Source organism: Epinephelus lanceolatus, chromosome 19 (genome assembly GCF_041903045.1).
Source record: "Epinephelus lanceolatus isolate andai-2023 chromosome 19, ASM4190304v1, whole genome shotgun sequence".
Classification (NCBI taxonomy): Eukaryota; Metazoa; Chordata; class Actinopteri; order Perciformes; family Serranidae; genus Epinephelus; species Epinephelus lanceolatus.
In genome coordinates, this window is record NC_135752.1 from 29,973,514 (window position 1) to 29,997,113 (window position 23,600).

The 23,600-nt window shown below is 40.5% G+C and overlaps 1 protein-coding gene across 2 annotated transcripts in view; it reads left to right on the forward strand.

Annotated features, from left to right (window-relative positions):
* Positions 1 to 23,600, forward strand: part of whrna (whirlin a) — a 252,726-nt gene that overhangs the window by 124,398 nt on the left and 104,728 nt on the right. The window lies entirely within an intron of this gene.

Genomic DNA, 23,600 nt, shown 5'->3' on the forward strand with positions numbered 1-23,600 from the left:
TTGAGAGGGAAGACAGTCCTTTCACCTGCTGTCCTCACAGGGAGGTCAGAGCACAGGGTCAGGTACAGAGCAGCTGGTGGGGATTTAATGTAGGACATTAAAAGTGCAGAAAAGCCGTGAGGGATCAGGCTGTATGAGCACCGGGCCTGTCTATGATTAGACCCCTCTAACCAGTGGGACAACTTTTGTTCGCTCTGTCCAGTGGGGAAATATGCTTTACAATAACTTCTGTCACAGAGACATGACGACACAAGACGAATTATTCCAATACGCCACTTTCTTTGCTTTAAAAATTTATGTCGCTTACTACTTTGGGATGTTCCCTGTCAAGCTGCTCTTCCCCGTCCTCTTCACCATATGGGCTGTCAAAAATAATTGCTTTAAGGTGTTTGAACAAATTAGAGAATAGTATATGCGGTTTGGATACACCGTGCTGTGACAATGACTCCCTTTAATTTGGGCATCAAGAACTGAAAAGTAAACCGTGTCGTAGTGAAACAACTGAGATGTCTCAACATTAAACCTTTTGAATATCTCTTAACAATGGTAGTATTTCCTGTGAGAGAAGCAGTCGGTGATGAGGAAAGAATGAATGGATGATTGATACTCAAATGTCAGTAGCAAGCTGAGGAGATCTTTTGTAAGAATTTATTTTATTACAAAATTACAGAGTGTAAATTTTGAAAACAACAAAATTCAGTCTCCTCCAGAAATAAAAAAGTCACTGCACTCAAAAATAGTCTTTTGCTGCTGTTTGGTATAACAAGGACTATAACAAAGACAATAGATGCTTTCACAAACATTTGACTCATCCCAGGACTCTTGAAGCCGGTCAAAGTCGGGGATGCTACTGAGAGAAACTTGTAATAACATCATACTAAATGCTGGGTGACATTTGTGGTTTTTGCATTAATTTGAATAGCCAACAACATTTTACATCAATTTCAGTTTTACATGCAGCAAACTTGAGGAAGAGTGAGTGAGCCTTTTCACACTGGAGACAAGTGTGTACTGTATAATGTGGACCTGCCAATGCACAGTCAACCTGACTCATATGACTCAGCCATCACTCAGTTTGTCACTGTTAACAGAGACTCCAGTGTGCTGTGTGGTTCATATGCTTCACTGAGGAACCAGAGAATTGTAGAGGAACATTAGGCTTCATGATCAAAGAATGTTTTGTATCATGTCTCCACTTCTCCTCTCTTTCAGTCTGTGTCTTGATGCGTTTCCATTCACCTGTTTTATGTTCATTTGCAATTTGGAAATGCCAAAAACTCACCAAAATATCAACTTTTTTTTATTTTTTTTTATTTTTACATTTTGGAGGTGGAGAAGTTGATATAATGTTGGAAGATAGAGGAAAAGTTGGTGAAACGCTAAAAGGAAAATGTGACAAAGTGCAAAAGAAACAGATTTAGCAAATAAATGATGACGTACAGTCAAGATGTATCGTCATTTCTTGGCCACTGCAAGCTCTCTTTGTCATCTCTGGATGACCTTTAACACTCATGTATGCACAAATTGTTGTTAGCAAAACTCCTCCAAGAGCACGTAGCTAATATGAGTTGTTTTTGTTATGGTCCGGCTCTAAGACCATCACAAATAAGGAAACACATGGGGAGTTACATAAAAATAAGTAATTTATTTTAACAAAAATTCAAGAATAAACAATATAACCAAGTGCAAACTAAACTATACAAAAACTCAAGTAAATGCAGTCAACGCAGCATGGTGCCATGGGGAAAAAGAAGAGACACCAAGTTCCCAGGAGGGGGGTTTTAAAGGGCCAGAGACAGTGGCCAGCTGCCTCCAATCACGACCAATCAAGCCACAAGCACTCTGAAACAAAAGAACATAACACAACACCAACACCAAACCCTAGTGGAGGCCCTGGGGCCGTCACATTTGAAACTCTTTTTTTCCAGTGTCCAGCGTGTAGGGTTGAAATGGTTCCTCACCAAGTTTGAGAAACTCGTAACTAGTAAAAATAAAAGTGTAATCCATATAACTACATACAGTGCACAGTGTTTTGCACGGATTATTATTACTGTCACACAGTGTGATTAGGCTGGGGACAGGTGTCGTGATTTGATGGTACAGGAAAGCCAGAGAAAATGACAGAGGGTGTCCAAAGTTTTGTGTCATTTTAAACTGACACAGACCAAAAACTCTTTACAGAGTGTGACTGTAAAACTGAACTAGTCTATTATATAGGGTTGCAGTGGTATATCAATTTTAAGTTATGCCATGATCATTCTCGGAACCCATCGGCTGTATTTGGCGTCTGACTTCCGGCAAACAGCGATACAGCCTCTGGGGGCAGACCCCCGATTTTTTGGCATTCCGGTTTGATTTGGGCGGATGAGGCAATTTTCCATTTCCGACTTCCGTTTATATATAAGTAAATATGCTGAACCATTGCGATTGATTCAGAGTTTGCAGTGACGCCAATTATGTTCCGCCTCGTTAGTTCACCGCACGGACTGTTAAACCTGGCAACAACTGCAGCCTGCTAAAACGTGATTGGTCAATATCACGCGGACTACAAACAGCCTACAACCGGAAACCAGGGCTCTTCCGCTCTTCTTCCGGAGGCAAGATCTCCGGGGTTTGCCTACAGACTCTACATTCACTGAATGTAGAGTCTGTATATAGAGACTATGCCATGATATTAAAATTGACTGTCATCATACCGTGTACATTTGTTTATCTATGATGCTGAGAAAAGAAAAAAAAAATGCAACTGGACGGAGAATCTCAACTTTATTGTATTTTCCAAAGGGAGACTTTTTATGTGGATTTCTATTTTGAGAAAATTGTTTCAGTTATAGTCATAGAATGTTTGTTCAACTAAAAACAACCATCTGTTTTTTAATTCCTTCAAGGGACATTTTGACTTCTAATAGTTATAATTCTGTAACGTGGTGATATCATGAAACTGCAATGTTTTCTTTGATGGTTATTGCAACCGAACAACCACAGAAGCATGAAGTCACTGTTTCAGCATCTCAGTAGAAAGCCTCCAGTCCACAGAGCAGACCCATTGTTAACATTAACGTTAGCATTTTCCCTAAAACAATATGATTGCTAGTTGGGATGAAGGCCCCCGGCGCTGGGGTTTCTGGGGTCTCTGAAGCTGGTGTCTGCCCTCATCCAGACAAAGTGGTCTCTAAGTGGCGGGGAGTGAGGCAGCTTGCTATTGTCATGATAGTCTCACACAAACACACACAAGAGACTTGTCTAATTGCCTTTTTTGTTTATTTAATATTGCTCTATAATAAAGCAAAAGTCATTCTTATCCAGTTAATCAATGGAATAATCAGTAGACTACTTGATCGAATCGCATACTTTTTCTTTTTACTTTTAGTATGTACTGCAGCCACCCTTAAAAAGTACGTACTGTCCATGCAGTATGCACTCAATCGGGACATACTACAATCAGTTGTCAAGCCGTCATCTGTTTTGCGGCTCAGTCGATGTGATGTATCATTTGCTGCGCAGAGGATTGTGGGTCAGAATTGCCAGAAAAGCATGCTGGCTTGCTTGCAGCAAAATCAGACTGGCTGTGGTAGAACATCCTGGTATATTTGACATACTACATCTTTTTCCTGCATACTATATAGTATGGTAGTATGTGTATTGGATCGCACAGTATTTTTCTTAGTTTGAGGTTTGACTGATGCTCTGTATTTAAATTACATCATCTTGTTGCGCCCTGTTCTGCAGTGGCACCTTTCTGGAGAAGTAGCGCCATCAGGGGGGTATTCCAGAAAGCGGGTTCAGTGAAAACTCTGAGTATGTTAACCCTGAAATGAGGGAAACTCTAGGTTTTCAGTTCCAGAAAGAGAGGTAAATCAAACTCTTGAGTCAATCACCATGGCAACTGAGTCTGTGAACCTAACCTGCTCGCTGAGAGGTTTTCTTCAATAAACCCTGAGTTTTTCTCTGTCTCCTCCCTCTTCCACACTGTTTCATTTCCTCATTCATTCAGTCCATGTCAAAGCTTGTATCGAAGCGCGTTACTTAGCGGAGATTTAACGTCCGTCACAGTCTAAATCCGGCTGGATATTAGTTTGTTACTCAGGACTGTCTTAAGTTACTGAATTTATGCACATCAATCATTTCTTTGGACATCGGTTTTTGTCTTAACATTCAAATATTACACAGTGAGAATTCGCCCTCAGCTCAGAATCAAACCTCTGTCCTTTTTATATTTATTGTTTTTAATAACACTGTGCACAAGGATCAGACTGTCAGTCTGTTACAGCAGCTCCCAAATGTTTATTGCATATAATGTGTAGGTCTAATTATTTAAATTTTAAAAATCGGTATGAAGCTTTAGACACGTAGTATCAATGACTAATGATCTCTATCGCTGATGTCATTGGTCGCACTGATGGAACATAATTTCTATAGCCTAATATTGGGGATTATGTTAATATTTCTGAGTGAGCAATGGTGCAGCATTTCACTGTCTTTAAATTTACTACATTCATAGCTGAAATAAAGTCACTGAATGCTGCTGAGTCAAGATACAAATAAATGTCCAACATTTTAAAATCTATGTATTTTAACCTCAACATCTTTTCAAGTGTAAATCACCAAACATATTATTACTTGGGACAGACTGTGAGTTTACAGTCATGTCTTTATGTCTTTGATCTATAGCCTAGCCTATATGTTTTAAATCTTCCTATTTTTCAGTTGCTGCCTCCTGTGTTTTTCCCCATCAGATTAAATCTGAACAAATATATTAATATAATGTAATGTATCTACAGCCTGATACACAGCCACTTTATCTTCATTAAGGAAATGTAAGTCTGATAAATGATGAATAAATGGACAGCACTGAATAAAACTTTTTTATTAACTTTATGGTTAACTTATTTACACTTTCCTCGCTCTGACTCAGGCTCCTCTTTTAAAGATAAACGTGCACCGTCTGCTACACATGCATTAATATAGCTACATCCCCTGGATTAAAATGGAGGCGCTGTCTTTTATTTACCTGTTGCCATGGTGAATCGTGGAGTCGGAGCTCCATTGATGATGGCTTTTTATTGTCGGCTTAACTCAGAGTGAACATACTCAGAGTTGACTGAACTAACTCAAATCAGCTGTTCTGGAACTGGTAACTCAGAGTTTCCCATCTCAGGGTAAATCAACTCAGAGTTCAGGGTTAGACTCAGAGTTTGTTGAACCTCCTACCTGGAATACCCCTCTGCTTGTCTCAGTGAACCAACCCTCAATGTTTGCATAACAGTAGTGGATGTAATGCGGCACATAAATTACCTTTTTTTTTTTTTGCTGATTTTCTGGAAATTCTGTTAAAATTTGTGCTACATTTGGATATTTAAACCCGACTTCTCTGTCTTCCTATCCCCTTCTCTCGCTGTCTGTCTTTTGCTTTCTCATTCTCTCTCTCTGCCTCCCTCCATGGGGAAGCACAGTACCTTTAAACATGATTAAAATAATAGTCTGCCAAATCTCTAGCAACCTCTTGTTGTCTGATGCATTATATAATAAAGAGCTATTACCAAATCACATATCCTAATGTACCTATGACCTGCAAGTGTCAGTGTACAGCAGCAGTAATTGCAGTTATGTACTCTCCGTACTGCCTGGATTGAACTCTCTCCAGGGGTCTGTCTGAAACATCTAATGTATAGCTGCTTGTTTGAAAATGCAGGACAGATACCAGACATAAAGTGGATACACAGCCTTTTTTATTTTCCGGTGGTAAAGCATCCATCCTTGGAGTCCATGGCCTTAGTTTGTTTTGCTTACAGATGGGTGTTTGTCATGGTGACATGGCAACAGAAGGAGAGTGAGGATGGACGTCTCCTCCCCTGAGCCCTTCATCTCACGTCTGTTAGTGATCAGCCTGTCAACCAGCCAATTACACAGACACCTATTAGAGGGCCCACACAGGAGCACACACTCAGCATAGCATTTTGATGTGGAGTGTTGTTAGCAACTAGAAAGGCTTCTTATTAAAAAGAGAGCAAAAGAAAGACAGGAGGGAGAAAAGGCTTTAATATATCCTGTGATATGACATGCGCTCGTCTTGCTTTTTTCATGTTTCTGCCCCCCCCCCAGTTCTTTTCTTTATTTCATATGTATGAACTACTTAACGCTGCCTCGTGTGCCATGCTGTGGTGTGCATTTTAAAGAATGTGTTTTGGAAAGTGTCAAGCAGGAGTTTTCAGAGCTCAAATATCTTCTCTTTTTTCTGCCCCAATTCTCTCCCCTTTTGTCTGGTGTGGTGCCTGGCAGCTTAGTATCTGGAGTGGAATTTTGGCACTTGGAAATTCTGGCGTTTATACAAGGCGGTAGAGCTCCCAGATATCTAAATAAAGCACGTTTTCCTCCCTGCTGCGATGTGTTTTACCCCTTTTGTGGCTTTAGAGAGATGCTCCTCCAGTAGACACCTGGCTTTACCTGCAGGGCCAAATGCCTAGACAGAGTAAGGTGGAGGCTGAGAAAGAGGAACAGAAGGAGCTGTAGACAATCTCACACACTCAGGCTCAGACACAGCTTGCATCGTCTGTGCCCAGTCACTCAGGTGGGCAGGGAATAGGTGAGACACACAAATACTACACCTAAGGTCATGATATTTAAAACTCTGAGCTGAGCAGGTCATTAAAATGAGTTTGTAACATACCTGTGGAATATATCATATCTCAGAGGAGCTAATTATTGTATATAACCCTCTATGTTGACATCAGCAGCACTGTCTCTGACACTGTCACTGTTTCTGACATTGTTAGTGCCCAGGGCAAGGTCATTAGAATATGTGGCCTGTAAACAATGTCCTTCATGATATTTCAAAAATACAATGGAATTCATTTTCAGTGAATGTGAATCTCAGCATCCAAGACGAGAAATCTAGCTGGCGATTGAATGGTGAATGAACGTGCACTTGTATAGCACCTTGCTAGTATTTTCACACACTTGGCCGAGGCTAACGTTCAAGGTGCCACCTGCTACTCAGGAACTATTCACACCGATGGTACAGCCATCGGGAGCAATTTGGGGCTCAGTATCTTGCCCAAGGATACTTCAACATGCAGACTGGAGGAGCCAGGGATCGAATTGCTGATCTTCCAATTGGTGGAAGACCCAGTTTACCTCTGAGCCACAGCCAGTACTAAAGGTCCAATGAAAATGGAATGCCTGCTATTGCTAAATAATTGTTAGTTCAGATCTTTTGAAGTGGGGTTGTGTATTACATAGAGTTGATAGTGGTCAGTATGCCCTGCATTTGGAGAAGCAGACAGGAGTACCGTCACAAAAGCTAAGCAATGTACTGCTGAGGACAGGGGCAGCAGCTAAATGTGTTTTAATGACTTTAGTTGTTCTTTTATCTCAGACATGTTAGGATGTGACATACCTTGACATGTTTTGGCTCAGAAGTGTCACTTGGTGGTGGTTGTGACGTGTCTTTATCAGCTGATCTGTCAATCAGCTGATATTAGCTGATATTTGACAGGATGATCACACCACCTGCTGTCCTCTCTAGGACGCTGCTCCAGGTGTGGGAGAGCATGTATGCCCCCTCGTCCCTGTTCATCATCCTTGGGCCCCGCTTCCTTATTTCGATAGCCTCCCTGATCCAGCGCCGGTATTTGTTGTCCTCTGTGTGTATGACTCTGGCCTTGTCCCTGTCGATAAGATGGTTTTCTCTTTTGCAGTGATCTGTTATGGATGATTTGTAGGTTTCTTGTTGTGCTTTTTCTTTTATTGATCTTGTTTGTCTTATTTTCGTCTCCTTCTCGCATGCCTTTTGATGTTCTTTTTTTTCGTGTGCTGAAGCTCCTCCCTGTCTCCCCCCGATGTATCTTTTATTGCATTATTGGTATAGTGTCTCGTATATGACGTTGCATTTATTGTTTTGTTCAATCTCGAAACATGTCAAGGTACGTAACATCCTAATACATGTCTGAGATAAAAGAACAACTAAAGTCATTATTAGAAACTAAAGACATAATGAACAACCTGCCAGTATAAGTGTATATTATATTTGAAATACCACTATACCTTGCTGTCAGACAGTGATTACAATGGGGTAGGGAAGCCATTATGTCGCTCCCTTCAAAACCAGACTCCATTGAGAAAACCAGCAATTTAACATCACTGTCCATAGGAGTTCCTGGTCTACTCCCGCATCAATCATTTTGTATGTTTGTGTTTTTCTTTGACTTTGGCGTTTAAAGGGCTTAGTTCAGATTCCACAAAGTCACACAATAACACAAACTAACGAAACAATGGAGGCAGCGGCAGACCAGCAGCTCCCATGTTCAGTGGGCTAAAATTACTGTTTTTGTGACTGGAGTCTGGTGGCTTTGACAAGAGCACAGATGAGCAACTGAAGCAGTTTGCAACTTTCCCGTGGGAAGGACTGTCTGTGGCAAGGTAAAGTGGTGAAAATATTGTCCACATAGTATACACTTAAGTGAGGTGAGACTTTTTTATGGTAAAAACTTGTTTTGCTGCTGCCCCCATCCACAGCAGTACAGTGCTTAGCTTCCGTGTTGGTGCTCCTACCTGCTCCGCCAAACTGATAGTGTGCTGCTTGTCATCCACTGTGTGTAATACACTGAGTATGGATAAGTACCTCACACAACCCCACTTCAAAGCAAAAAAACACTATGCCTTTAAACCTGGCAATGTCTGGCACAAGGTCCTCCACTGCTTTGGCCCTGTTTTTATTTTGGACGTATGCTGTGAACACTAGGTCTGTAAATTTATATTACCCCCCTAAAAATTGTACATAAAACATACTGTACTTCATTGCATAATGATGATTTGAAATCGGCAAAGGTGCTCATTTAATCAAAGCAAGAACGCTTTTGAAATGTTCTTTTTTCTGCATCTTTGAAGGTGAAGAGCATTACTGGCATGGAAGCCAGACCCCTCAGCCAAAATGAATGAAATAGTGCACTCCTGCATTTCCTTTTAGAAGGAACACTGAGGTGATGCACTCCGGATCCACTAGAGATTTAGATTCAAAAATAGAACAGCGTATGTGTGTGTATGGGCTGAGATGGAACAGTTTGCATGTAATCCAGCGTCCTTACCATCAGTGTTTTGTGCACCGCCACTATCTCTCAGCAAAAACCGCCAGACAGTTGACTCCACTGTGAATGGCTCACTGAAAATACGGTCCATACTTGAAAAATACACAGGCACTCACTATGTCCTGTGTCGTATCTGATGGACTGTTTGCACCTTACGGTTCAGCGAGGGGCTGCGGTGTCTAAGGGGTCTTTTTAAACCAATATCTGTTTATCTTTCGGGCACACTGTCAGGGAGCATGACATACTAAATCTCAGTTCTTTTAGTTACTTACAAGCACGTAGTGTGGTCAAAAAGCATTTTACTTCCTTCCCATCTTTCCCAGCAGGTGTTTGGATTAAGGAACCTTTAAATTGGGATCCTTTTGGACATGATCTGAGATCTAGATTGTACAGCACATGACAGCTGCATTATGGCTCTTATTGGTTGTTTGTTCATTGGTGGTAATGCCATATATGTTCTGGAGAAAATTTCAATAAATAAATTAAAAATAATGTAGTATCTATATGAACATCTACTTAATGATAATAACTTAATAACAATAATAAACTTTATTTATAAAGCACTTTTCTAAACAGAGTTACAAAGTGCTTTACATGTCAACAATTAAAACAGACGACATGAAAACAAAAACTTTTAAAAGAACTGATAAAATCACTTCGGTATATATAACTGAGGAAATAAAAGACAGTCTAATGCTATGTCTCAAATATTTTGAGTGCATAAGTGTGTTCACACTGAGAAGTATGGAAAAATGCAGTGCACTGTGAGTACCCGGATGGTGCACTCAAAACGATCAAGAAGTTGAGTGTGGAACTATGGACACTTCTCGCCCTCTATGGTCGCCATCTTGGCTACGTAGCGGAAGGGGAGGGACTACTTTTCAAACTGGAAATGGCGGCCGAGGACTGTGCAACCGTCGCTGCATTGTACAAATGAAAGTTATGCATGTGTTTTTTGCACTAAGCACCACTATGCTGTTGTGGGTTATAAGCCAGCAGTATGTTTATTGGGTTAATTTAGCAGTCTGTAATGATTTGTTACTGCGAACGATAACGCAAATGCTAATGCTAGTTTGCTAACTAGCTAACAGCTGCACATTAGGCATTAAAAGAAGAAGAAGAGGTCTAAATTTGCTGTCATCATTTTCGGTAAGTGCACAACGGCTGTGTTTGGTTTGAGACAACACTAGCCTGTCAAAATTTGCGCACTACGCCAATGAGTACATAGTACACATAGTATACTACAGGGAAGTGTACTAACAGAAGTATTTGATTTGAGACACAACATAAATTAACTCAAGTAAAATCAAGAAAGTCTCTCCAGTAAATGTATGTTTTAAGAAAGGATTTAAAAGAGGTCAATGACTTGGTCAACCTGATTTCCTCTGGCAGACTGTTCCAGAGCCTCGGGTCCCTGACAGCAAACACTCTGTCCCCTATAGTTTTCAGACCAGCCTCTGGAACAGACAAAAGACCTCTGCCCGAGGACCTCAAAGTACATCCTGGCGTGTACAGCACTAAGAGGTCGGAGATATAGCTTGTAGAGAGACCATGAAGAGCCTTGAAAGTAATCAGTTAAATTTTAAAATCTATTATAAAACATACTGGGAACCTAAAGAGGCTAAACTGGAGTGATGTGATCATGTCTCTTGGGTCTGGTTAAAAGCCTTGGTCTGGAGTCAATGAATAGATTTTTGATACAGGCAAGACAAGCAGTTGTTGCAGTGATCCAGGCGTGAAGAGACGAAGGCCTGTAAAATTGTCTCTGAGTCTTTAAAAGTTAAAATGGATCGTATTTGTGAAATAATTCTAGGATGATGAAAACTTGATGGCACAAGCTTTGTGACATGCTGCTCAAAACCTAAATTACTGTCAAACCAGACCAAGATTTCTTGCAACAGGTTTGATATTACTTCATCCCAAAGTACAATAATCATGAAGTGAAAAGAAGATGTTAAGGCTCACAATGAATTCCCAGTCTTGAAACAAAAGACAAGTCAGTTTGCTTCGTTATTGTAATAGTTAATGGAGAATGGAGAACACAAACAGCTGTTTACCCAGCTCCATTACGAATTAAAAAAACAGCATTTGTAGAAAACGTGCAAAACAATACAATGCTGTCAATATTGTTTTATTCATGCCTTGTTGTCAGTGTTTCCATATTTGCACTGGCAAATGGCAACTCTGTTAACATTTGGATGATGAGCCTCCCGCTGTCTCCAGAGACCTGGGTTCAACTCCCAGCAGGGAGGCAAGCTGCACTGCTCCCAGATTAGACACATCCTCTCCTAGAAGGATGTAAGATTGTGTGTACCAGGGTGATCCACAGCGTTTGATCATCCTAAACTGTGTGTATAGAGGGAGCCCTGCCTGGCCGTGCCTGTTAACAGCTGTCTTTAACAACTTCCTCAAAGTCAGCGTAATGCTGCAGCACCAACGTCCGCTTCAGCCTGCACCCTCACTAGACAGCGAAACACATTTTGTCCCAGGGGATAAATAAGAAAGGATATGTACTTCACTTTCCCAAAGAAAACTGTGGTAGACTCAGATGTTCCTCACAGGCTGCTTCCCTGAACAAGAACAAGTATTAAAACAAATCAAAAGTAGGATTCAAACGTTATAAAAAAAGCACATCCTCATTAAGAACCATTTGGACTTTTATTGAGACTTTTGGCACATCAAGTAAGGACATTTAGACGAAGGCACAGTACTCTGTGTCATGAGGCTCATAGATGTCTGGATATAATCTACAAAACAAAACAAAAATAAAAAGGATACCGTGATGAGTCATTTGAAAATTATGAAAAAGACATTTGATTTGATGACAAGCTGAGATCAAGTCCTGAATCGATTAGTCTAGCAAAAGCAAAAAATCCAAATATACTCAGTGACTCCAGATGCTACGGAGCCCCTAAAGGGACATGGAAGGGAAAAAAAAAATAGACGGTTGGGGGAAAACAAAAAGATGTACTTTTGTGAGATCTCGAAAACATTTGCAGTAGCTCGCAAATCTTGAAGAACTTGGGTTGAAGATGTGTGCAAAGCATTCACATTTTAGAATTTGTGGCTTCTTTGCAGCAAAATCCATATTTGAGGTGTGGTCAAATGTCATGGCTACATATGAGTGTGGACAGACAGGTATGTAAACTGTAACTGCAGTGTGACTGAGATGTTAATTCTAGTTTTTCTCTCTGTATTTTTGGACACTTTCTAGACTACACAACAAGCTGAAAACGCATTGTTTAATCAATAATGACAACAGAAGTTGTAGCCTTACTGAAAACATCTGTGGAAACTACATCTGTGGTTTATTTTCCGCTTGATAAAAGTCTGCTCTCTTTTGTATAATTTTGTTTCCAGGTACAGAATAATGATGTGTGAACTTAGCTTTGCTTGATAAGTATGAGGTCTGGCTGGGTCAGATTCTGCAGACCCTGCATCATTGTGCCTGTTCAGTGTGCATAAGTGTCTAAGCTGCTGTTAAACTTGTCTTTGACCCTAGTAAAACATTTAATTCCAAGCATGACCTTGTACAGTTAGACTTCTAATGGTTATGCAACACCATATGCCTGTTGGTGAAACAGTAAATGATGCAGGAGGCGGCAGACAGGTGTTGGCATCTGCATTACCCTCACTTAGCTTAGCTTTATTGGCATGTGTTAAAGTAGCTTTTAACGGCAAATTTAATTTTACTCTTTACTGGTTTGAAACACTTGCTGCTGTATTCTGTAAGGTGGAGAATAAATTAGATTTAATGTCATGCAGTCAATAGTGGCACAGTGGTGCAGTTGTTCACACTGATGCCTCACAGCAAGAGCAGCCTGGGTCTATTTGTAAAGAGTTTGTGTTCTCCAGGTCCTCCCCTTGAAGAGGCCCCTGACCTTCATACATCATTTTGCAAATCTTGTTGTGTGTGTTCTTCTGATTATTTGGAGTCACTGGAAGGTTTGCCAGTATGCAACAGAAGGGTGGACATCTAAAACTGGACCTTAACCTCTTTTAGTTTGTTTGGAGGTAACTGAATAATTCATTATCTTGGAGTTCAACCAAGCATCATTGAGAAATGCCCAGAACAAGATAAGCTTGTGCCAATGAAACTAATGGAGAAACTACTTGAGTCTGTTGGGTTTGAACGCCCTGCCGATCATCAGCATCTTCACCTTCAGTTATTGCTAGTTTTACCAAGCAGAATCTTTATCTTTACTGACAGAGTCAGACTTCTGATGTGCACTTTTCTTGGCATTGAGATGATGTTGATGTTGTTACCGTTTAACAGACAACTGTGTGGGTTATTGCTTTGCATGGCCTCTTGTTTCTCTGTGGTAAAGGAAAAGTAAAGATCAGTAATGCCGGGCTGGGGGTGGTGATCCTGATCTGGGTGTTATATGAACGTTTTGCCCACTCTGTTCAGCTTTCGCTGCTGCAGACTGCTGCAGCACCTGGGACTGGTAGACAGACGTCTTCCCTTATATCTGGAGAGATTCAGGGCAGGATGCAAAGGCTGATAGTATCTAGAATATAATACGGAAACAGCTACTGTTGAGTAGCTACAAAAAACATACAACAGAGCAAAGTAATAAGTTACTGTAAGAATATTTTTAACTGATATAGTATGCTAGAATGTGGTACTCTATCACATACACTCTCTGTGCAGACTGTAGTGATGTAGGTGCAAACAATGTTTCCAGTGGCTTCTATGTCAGCTCTGCTAAATGTGAGCTAAATTTATGATCCTATGTCTACTTTGCAAGTGTTGGTGGTGCTCTTTATGGTTGGCATTGGGCAGCTGTGGCATGTGGCTGCGAGTCACTCATCAGGATGTGAAAGTCAACTCACCAGTGTCTTAACTCTCTTCCTGCCAACTTCTGCTGCCAGTTAGTTTGTGGTTTTCAAATGTAAACCGCAGTAAACATCAAGAAAAAGGTGATGAGGAATGCACCAGTCAAACTAGCATTCTGTACAGGCTTTGGATAATAAACTGGATGACCTCCATGCCTGAATCAGTTTCCAATGGGATATCAGGATCTGTAATATTAGATACTGGACAGTGCCATTCAACCAGGTGAATCTTTTTCTATATGCCAGTCTGAAAGAGCAGAGGATTCTGGCGAGAGAGGGTAGAGGAGGTGTGTGCTTAATGGTGAATAAGGACGATTGTGACAGTGGGAATGTGAGGTGCTGTCTAGGCCTTGCTTTTCCTGTGCCACGAGGGGAAAAAACACTCTGAATGACCATTGCATACTGTTTGGAGACGAGAGCAGAGCAGAGTCGCTGCTCTTGTTTTGGGGGAGTGACCATGCGGCCATCTTCTTCAGGTCAAGATATGTAAAGTAACTATGACGCATGCCCCAAGTGACGGAGTGATGCCATGGAGCCAGTGAGAGTGTGAAGCATGTTCATGAACACCACTGTCAACATCACAGATGACAGAAGCAACTGTATCCAAAACTACAGTTAAATCTTTCCGCAAAAAGAAACCATCGATACCCAGAACCATCCAGAATCATGCACAGTTGCAAAGCAGCAGCCTACAGTTTAAGAAGAGGCAAAGAAGGACTCAATTACAATGCACAAATTGAAGGAGTTCAACCTTGTATGACCTTATGTGACAAATAATTGATTGATTGATTGATTGATTGACAGAGATTTGATAGGACTTTTAGTAATATTATACAGGACTTAAAGTGATAAACTTTGAACTAGTGTTCTGATCTTTTATGTTCTAGTAGTCTTGCTTTTGGCAATTTATATATTGCGTTTATGAACCGATTACATGATTCAGTGACTGAGGAAAAGGCCCACTAACAGCGCTGTAACCCCCTTCTGGCAGCTGGCGTGTCCCACCTCTGTTTGCATTTGTACCTGATTCATCTTTGTTATCTTGTAAGAGAGTAATTCAGCACTGTAATTATCAGCAGGATCAAGGTGAACGGGGACTTTGACATCATAATTACCACAGAATCAATAAATGTGATCTATTCACCTTCAGTGTAGGCCACTTTTCCCCTATTCTAAATTAACTTTTTTTTTTCCTAATCACAAAAAGAGCCGAGCAGCCGACTCTGAATTTAAGTGCCCTTTATGTGATAACTCACAGGGACTCATTATGCATCCTAAACAGTGTCATAAACATCCTTAGGGCACAGACTCATGCAAAACTAAAGACGCCTGCAATTGTCAGTGCTCAGCAGGAGAAGACACTACCTCATCATTGTCCACGACGCTGGTGCTTACGCTTCAGCTCCTTCGCCGGCAGCAGTCTGTCTTCACCGTCTGTGTGTCTATGCTGGTTTTTGACTATGATGGATGGCTGGTATCGCTCCCAGGGTTCTATAATCATCACACCACCAAGATGTCACTTCCTCACCCTTCAGTCTTGGAGAAAATGAAAGCTGGGCTGTGTAAATGTTACCGCATTCCTTTTCTCTTCGGCTGCCTCCTGTTTTGATGAGAAGCCTTGTAAAAACCTTTGTTGTCACATTTCTGCAAGTGTTTAGCAGTAATGTGGCTCTGCAATGAGAACAGGCTTTGATAAAAACAACTGCAATAATTGAGGAAATTTGCGCCCACATACAAATATGCGTGTAAATTCATTTGAATAAATTTGTGTAAGTTTGGGTGGCGCCAGGACAGTTTTTTCCTAGTCGCTAAAATCGCCCATATTACACCTCAGCCCACTCACTGCAATCTAACAGAGGAGAAAGGTCAGTCCTGCCCAGTGCCCTTCTGTTGACATCTGCCTGGTTGGGCTTAATCTAATTAAAGCCGAGGGGAAAAGGTCATGCCCACTGTGTATGTTAACACATGAAGGTAACCAGAGAGGCAACTGGATACTATTTGAATTCTGCAAGGAGTATTTTACTGCTTTTTTCCTAATGTTGTAAATTCATTAAGTATTTGGTAAACTTAATAAGATTTCGCCAAAGTCTGTGATTTATAATGTGTTCATCCTCACTATTTCCTTTTTTTTAATCTTTTGCTAAAATCCAAACACACACATATACATGATGCATACACGTGTATCATGTCTAACTGAATAAAGAGAGTGCCAAAAATGTAGATGGATTAAGGCCAAGTATTTTCAGTTTGCACAGAGGTGATTTTCCATCCACTCTGATGATAAAGCAATCCTGCTGAAAGAGCACAAAACAAATCAGGACAAAATATGAGGCACTTGGCGAGCAACAAGGTTCAGGTGCGTGTGTGTGTATGTGTGAGTGTGTTCCTCTCTAACCAGAATATATAGCTTAAACAACCTTGTTTTAACCATCTAGACCATATAGAAGTCATATAGAAGCATTATTGGAACTTAATGTATTGGAGCAGAGTTTTAGTTGCTGACAGTGTATAAATTCGGTCCTTGCGTGACCTGAAAATCTTAATATCTTCACTGACTGTCAGATTTTTTTGGCAGAGCTGTGAGGATACTGAAATAAGGAATGTCAGTAGGGCTGCCCCCTGTTAGACAACCAAACGTTAGTCAACCTGAAAGGTCATTCGCAGCAAGATTTCATTGGTCGCTTAGTCGCAGAAGAAAATAAACAAACACATGTGAAACTCTATTAGGAGCTGCGCCTTGTCAAAATCCATCAAAACCTATATGACTGGACAATGCGGGAATTTAATATGAAAGGATAGACACAGGAAGTGGCCATGCTCAGCAGTCAGACAGGAGTCATGTTAATTTCCAGGGCTGGTACCTGCGGTTATTCCACAGGCTAGTTAATAACATGTCGGGCAGGAAATCCAAAGTGTGGGATCATTTTGAGAAGGTGAAGGACGAACCCAAGGTGATATGTAAACTCATCTTCATTGGTTGACTACAAACATGACGTATCATCTGAAACATGGAAGTAGCTACATGCCCATTAGCCCACAGCGTCAGTAACAGGCGGCTCGCTCAGTGTGTGACGTGCACTTGTAGATAAAATATAGGCCTATATTAATGAAGGTTCATTATTACGGTTTTGTATTTCTCTGTAATGTAGCAGTGTTAACAAGGTCTCCCCCAGGTAGCCCTGGTCAGTAAATGGCTTCATTTTGAGCCGCAAAACCTCTTTGCAATTGCTAGCTTAATTGTTTGTGCCACTACCCATGCTAACAGTAGTTAACAATGCTAAAGGGGGTTTGCTGCTCAAGTGTTAGCCACTTACTCATCTGGGCTACCTGGGGGGAAACCAGAAGGTGGGCACAAGGTTTCCACAGCAACACTGTTGGGCCAGGACAGCGTTACTAGCAATAATAGCTGAGTGAGCAGTGCTGCTAGCTAGCTCTCACAAGACCTGGGTGGTGTGCAGTAAAGTGAAGAACAATAAGATTAACTGATATAGGCTGGCATGTGTAACGGGTCAAAAACCTTTGACATCCCTAACTGAAATGAACTTGAAACCCCTTCTTAAAATACACAAAGAAATTAAAAACTCATCCTTGCAGATGACATAATGCTTGGAGTTCCTCAGGGTTTGATATTAGATCCCATTTTGTTCCCGTGTAATGCATACACTCAGTGTCTCAAATACACTTACAGAAATAAAATATACCCACCCTGAAATTCAGAAAGTTTTGTTGAGAAAGGCTGGGAGATATTGTTTGATGTTGCAGCCGTTTTAGAAAGCAAATCAAGGATAACATGGATTAATACCACTTAGTGATTCAAAACAAACCTTGGACTTGTTCAGCTAATAAAAGGAGACTAAAGAACCAACTTTGATCATATTTCATACTGACCAGCCTTTGACGTTGGAGAGAGTTGTCCACTTTTCCTTTACTCAGTCAAAAAGCACTTTCAAACACAGGCAGCATGTTAAGCCACTGAAAGGGTCAGGAGAAGATTCACTTCAATTCACTTTACTTCCAGTTCATAGACAAAGATAAAAGGGTATAAAATAGAATCTAAAATAGCAACTTCTGGGCTGTCGGGGTGGCTCTGCCATAATAGGTTTGAAATTGACCTGGATCCTTTTGTTGCTTTGATACATTTCCTGTCGCCCATCTTTTCCACCTCTTTTCACCGTGGGCAATCTAATATAGCAGAAATACCCTAAGAGTAATCTTTAAAAGAGCATTTCCCCATAAATGGCATTGAATGTCATGATGCATCTCCAGATCATTTCTGGTGAATCTAAACTGAGGCTTCCTCATACGGTTTCCAGTGAGGAAATTTACCGAGCTGCATATCTGAGCTCCCAGGGTAATTCAATCTTAGAATTACAGGGGTAAAATGAAAAGTAATACAATATTGAACAACTAAGAAATATAAAATGCAACTCTACTGGGTAATATCTCTTCTACCATGACTGTATTGGCAATGAAACTATTTAAATCCTTCAATTTACTGGTAACTCATGTACACTCTGTGCTACTCTTAATTTTTTGGCCACTTGGGGGTCAGTGGGAAGAAGCTGTGAACACAACATATCACCTTTTAAGTTGATCTGATGAATATGATGAATATATAGCAAACAGTTGTCGTCCAGCAGTTACAGAGCAACATGATCATTTATTTGGAGTCATGTTTCTGACCACCTGAGCTCTTTAGCTGCTGAATGCTCAGCTCAGCTGGCAGAAGAAAATGTTGGCATTATACGTTTCTACGAACCACAAATTTGTTACATTTGCACATTTCATATGTATCATGTCAGCATTTCTCATTGGGGTTGAAGGGGATGGTGGATGCTGTGTCACCTAAAGGAGATGGCTGCTAAGCTGCAGATCACTGCAGACCATGCATGTGCACAGATAGACGCCAGGTGACTCTCAAGCACCTGCCCTTTTTTTCATGTCTTTTTCTAATTTCATATTTTAGTTTGGCCCATGGCATCAATTCTCAATTAACACTGTGTTGAATTTGAGTTTTAATTCTGCGAGACAGCAGGAGCGCCAGCCTCTCCCTCGTCAATTTCCCTTGTTGTTACAGCCACCATAGTTAGCGAACACAAATCATGCGCCCCGCGGAGCAACATCCACGTCTCCCTGACCTGCCGTCACAGACAGCCAGGTAATGATAATGTTTGCCCTCAGCCTCTGCGTTGTTTGTAAATGTTTTGAAATTAAAAAACATCTCAGTATAGCCAGCCTAATTTAGGCAACAGCCCACTATTAAGCTTAACAACAAGTACGCTAGTCTGGCATAAAAACACGCCGTCTCCCTCCAACTCTCTGCCAACAGAGACAGACCCAACATTGCTTTCCCACTTCTATGTGTCTTTATAAACCAAAACTTAACTTGAAATAGTGCTTGTGTTTCCCGCACAGCAGCTTTGATCATTCATTTAAAGAAATCTGACATGTGGTTTGGTGCTGCAGAAACATTCTGTGTGCAGAGAACATGGGTGGATGAGAGAGAGAGTGCGAAGCTGCAGCAGCTGCACGCTTCTGCTCTCTGGGATTCATTAAGAATATTTAAAGCCCATTCATAAGATAATTATAAGAATTAATCCATTTGTTTCTTGTACAAGATTTCATTGTTTACAAATTTTAAGGCAGTGGATTGGATTTAGAAAACGTGAATTTATTTTGATTATGAAGCAACAGGATATAAAGCAACATTTGACTGGATCACAGGCTGAAATAAAGTGTTCTGATGGGAAAGTAACAACAATAGAAAGTATAAAAATAAGACAAGTGGAAAAGAAACATGTCTGTAGGAGGCTGAATTTAATGCAAATAAACCAAACTTCCTCCCAAAAGACTCTTTTCCTCTTCAGCACTCTGGGGATTTCATTTCTGACTGCAGAACTTTTACATACAAATCGTCCTCAGAGTGTGCCTGTGTGTCAGAGCAGCATCAAGACATTTCCACCATAAATTAATGCAAAAAATTTTACCAGAATGCAGAAAATGAAGTGTTTGATGCTCAAAATTTCCTTTGTCCCCACCGATGTATAGATTAATGTATGCCCTTGTCTACATAACTATAAGGGTAACGAAATAAATGGCCTAAGTAAATATAAGTAAAATATGTGCTAATGTATGTCGCTTATTTTTTTATTAATTATTAGAGGGGAGGGGGTGCCCTTTTTTTGGCATCAGCACCAGCTCCCAAAAATGTCTGTACACAGCCCTGTTGTAAACCACTTCTCAAAAGCAACATACTAGTTGTGTTTGAGTAAGTCATTGTTGTGTCTCCATTGGCTTTTTAGTTCCCATATGTGTTTGTTTTGTAGCAACCTATCAGTGGGGAAAAGCAACTTTTTTGTTTGTTTGTTTGTTTGTTTGTTTGTTTGTTTTTTTTCCTAACTGGATTGTGCTCCCAAAACTGGGTATTTCAAGCCAAAACATGATCTTTCCCTAACCATAACCAGGTGGTTGTTGTGCCTAAACCTAACCACACAGTAACCACATTATTGCACACCAGATCATAACATACAAATCTAACAAATTTGTTGTTTGCAAAAACATACAATACCAACATTTTTCTGGCAAATGGATTGAAATACATCACTATGTTCACCAATTAGTCTCCAACTGTGTCTGTCTGTTGTTCAGTGCTGAGCAGGTAATGTACGGTAGATTTTTGGATATTTGTCAATGAAAAAAGCCGCCTGCTGCGGCTGAAAATGGCACTGTTGGAGCAGTTAAAGTGAACCAAAATAGTAAAGTTAAGGACTAGACCGCTTACAATGAGCTTAGAGTGCTTTCAGACCTAGAGTTGTCTTGCTTTGGTCTGAATCAGGGACTAATGTTGTCACAAAGTTGTATAATTGCCTAGAGTTGGTTCATGTTCTCACAGCAGCATTTACAAGTGGACCAGATCAAATGCCTTGTGTGAGAGAGCTGCTTTTCATTGGTCAGAATTTCCATGCTGGAAAAATCCAGGAAGTAAACCAAACACTGAAGAAGAGTACACTTGCAAGATAAATGTGACACTTTCTAATGTCACAATGGAGGGACAGCTACGCAGGTTGATTTTAGCGCTGCTCATCGTGGACTATATTGCTGTCATTGTTCATTTTAGTAAAACCATACAGTTGGAAAACGAGGCGCGGCTCCAACTAGAAAACAATGTTTTGATGCATTGGATGTGCTGAATGTGCATATTAAGGCAGTACAGAAGGAGGTGCACATTAATAATCCTCCAGGACTGTAACATGCTCATGTTTAACCCAAACAATGTGTCATGTGACTGCAGTTGGTTCAGATCCAGGTCGGAACACGTTCTCACCACAAACGAACCACACCAGAGTTCGTTTGTAACCGGACCGAGACCACCTCTTCAAGAAGGTCTCGGTCTGGTTGTTTTGGTGCGCATACGAGTGCAATTGCTGTGTTCACGCCTGCCCAGACGAATTGCACTTAGGGGGCAAACAAACTTGAGTTCAATTGAACTGAACCAAACAGGGCAGGTGTGAAAGCAGCCTCATTTTAAAGCTCTGTAATCTCTCACAACATACTAACATACATGTTTTAGTATGTTAAGATAATGAACTACTATATATGCAGTAAATAACATGACTGAGAATTTGTAAAAGCTTTTTGTAAAGCATAAATAGAAAATAGGTTGTATGTTGTTACAGAGTTGACAGATGAAACTGCACATCCTGTGCTGCATACGGACCGCAAGGCCACAATCTAATCAGATTTACCTCAGTAGTTCCTTGTTTTGTGTGCACACGCCTGACTCTTTGATTATAGATGATGATCACCTTTGATTAAAGGTGATGAAGAAAGCACTGTGGTGTGCAGCAAAGTATTAAGTTTGGAACAAATGTGTATTATTCCTTCCAGCATAAAAGAAGGGAGCTGTCAGGGCTGCACTTGCTTCTGTGTACTGTTATTATGTGTGAATGTAAATGAATATTTGTGACATTTTGTTGAGCTCCAACTCTTATCTCATAATATTTTACTGAAATTTCTGACAACAGTTGCACACAACCACACTGCAGTTTGACCACAGTGTTGGTTTACCACACAGTAGGTGGTAACTTTAACAAATAATTGGATTTAAATACAGTGATACCTGGAGCAGTGACCTTCGCAGATTCAGCATCTCTTTGCTGGGTTATTTGCTGTGATTGCAGAATAATGATAAAGCACGGTGTGAGAGGAGCTCTGTAATGTGGTAGCTGATAAAGGGATTATCTACATAATTTGTTTTTGCAGTAAATGGGTAGAAGAGAAAACACAAAGAGAGATGTATTAACACCATAATACTGAAGAGGAAAACATCTTATAACAGGATTTGTTGGAAACCACATGTCAAATAGCTGCTGATAAGGACAACTTAGACTAAACTAACGTAGCCAAAGTAGAAGAGGAAAAGGGATTTATTGTCCCTTGAGGGGAACTTTTTTTTTCAAGTCTGTGCCACTGTTGGAGAAAACATCAAAACAGGATTTAACAGACAGAGACAGAAATATTAAAATCCAGCAGAACAAACAGCAGCATCAGTGTAAAACATTCAGACAGTGCAAGCATTCACAGTTTAAGTCTTACCCTGAGCGTTTTAGGCTTTCATAGCAAGAGTGAGTTTAATTTAGGGTTAAAAGAAGTACAGCTGAAAGTTTATGAATTATTAACACAGTCAGTATAAAACAGATGCAGCATTGCACCCATGGTCATTTGATTAGTTGCATTAGGATTCGTTTTTTGCTGTATGTTTATGTTGTCCAATATGTGAATAATACATTTGATGCTTCTTTATAATTACAGTAAACATGCAAGCATTGTATTGCAATTTTTTGATAATGCATTCACATCCAGCAGACATACTGTGGAAGGAGGAGACGAGCACATATAAGACAACATATACAGATACATTTATGTGTGCTAAGTACTTATCCTGAGGTGTTAACAGTCCATTTTTATCTCCATATGAAGCAAAGCACGTAATAACATCCAGAAGCTGTCAGAGCTAAATTTAAACATGGCAGTAACCTGGCACTTTGGCAAGGAATAAGGAGTCCTGAGTACAGAGAACATGCTGAGCTCCAAACCCAAGTATATGTGCTCCAAGGACAGCCATTAGCAACTAACTGACATTAGCTAAAATAATTTGAAGCAACACAACAAGCATTAACTTGTAATGTCCTTGTGTCTGTATCTGTCTTTGTGAAATATACAATGTATTAACTGATACTCACACAACAAAAAGATGCTGATCCCCACAGTACATTTACAAAATATCAATCCCTGTGCTTCTGTCATACATCCACACTGCAGGTACAAGTACAGTAGAAACTCTGCTTCTGTGCGTCTGCTCTGTGAAGTGGAAACGAGCCGCACATTAGGCTGTTTCTGGCTGCACAGCTGGAAAGCACTTTAAAGGCAAAGCAAGCCATTTATTTCTACTTATTATAGATGTGTGACTGTGCCCACACCAGTGGAAAAACCCTGCTGTGCGGAAGAAAAGAGAAGGCAGTGCCATGTTTCCAGCTTTAATAAACATGAGATTCAAATACAAATGCACCAACTGCGGACCACACAGACAACTGAAAAGTGTGATTGCTACCCAGAGACCCATTGATCAAAGTCTGGCGTGTTGACAGGCACCTGGGCTTCCTCATTTTCCCGAGTCGC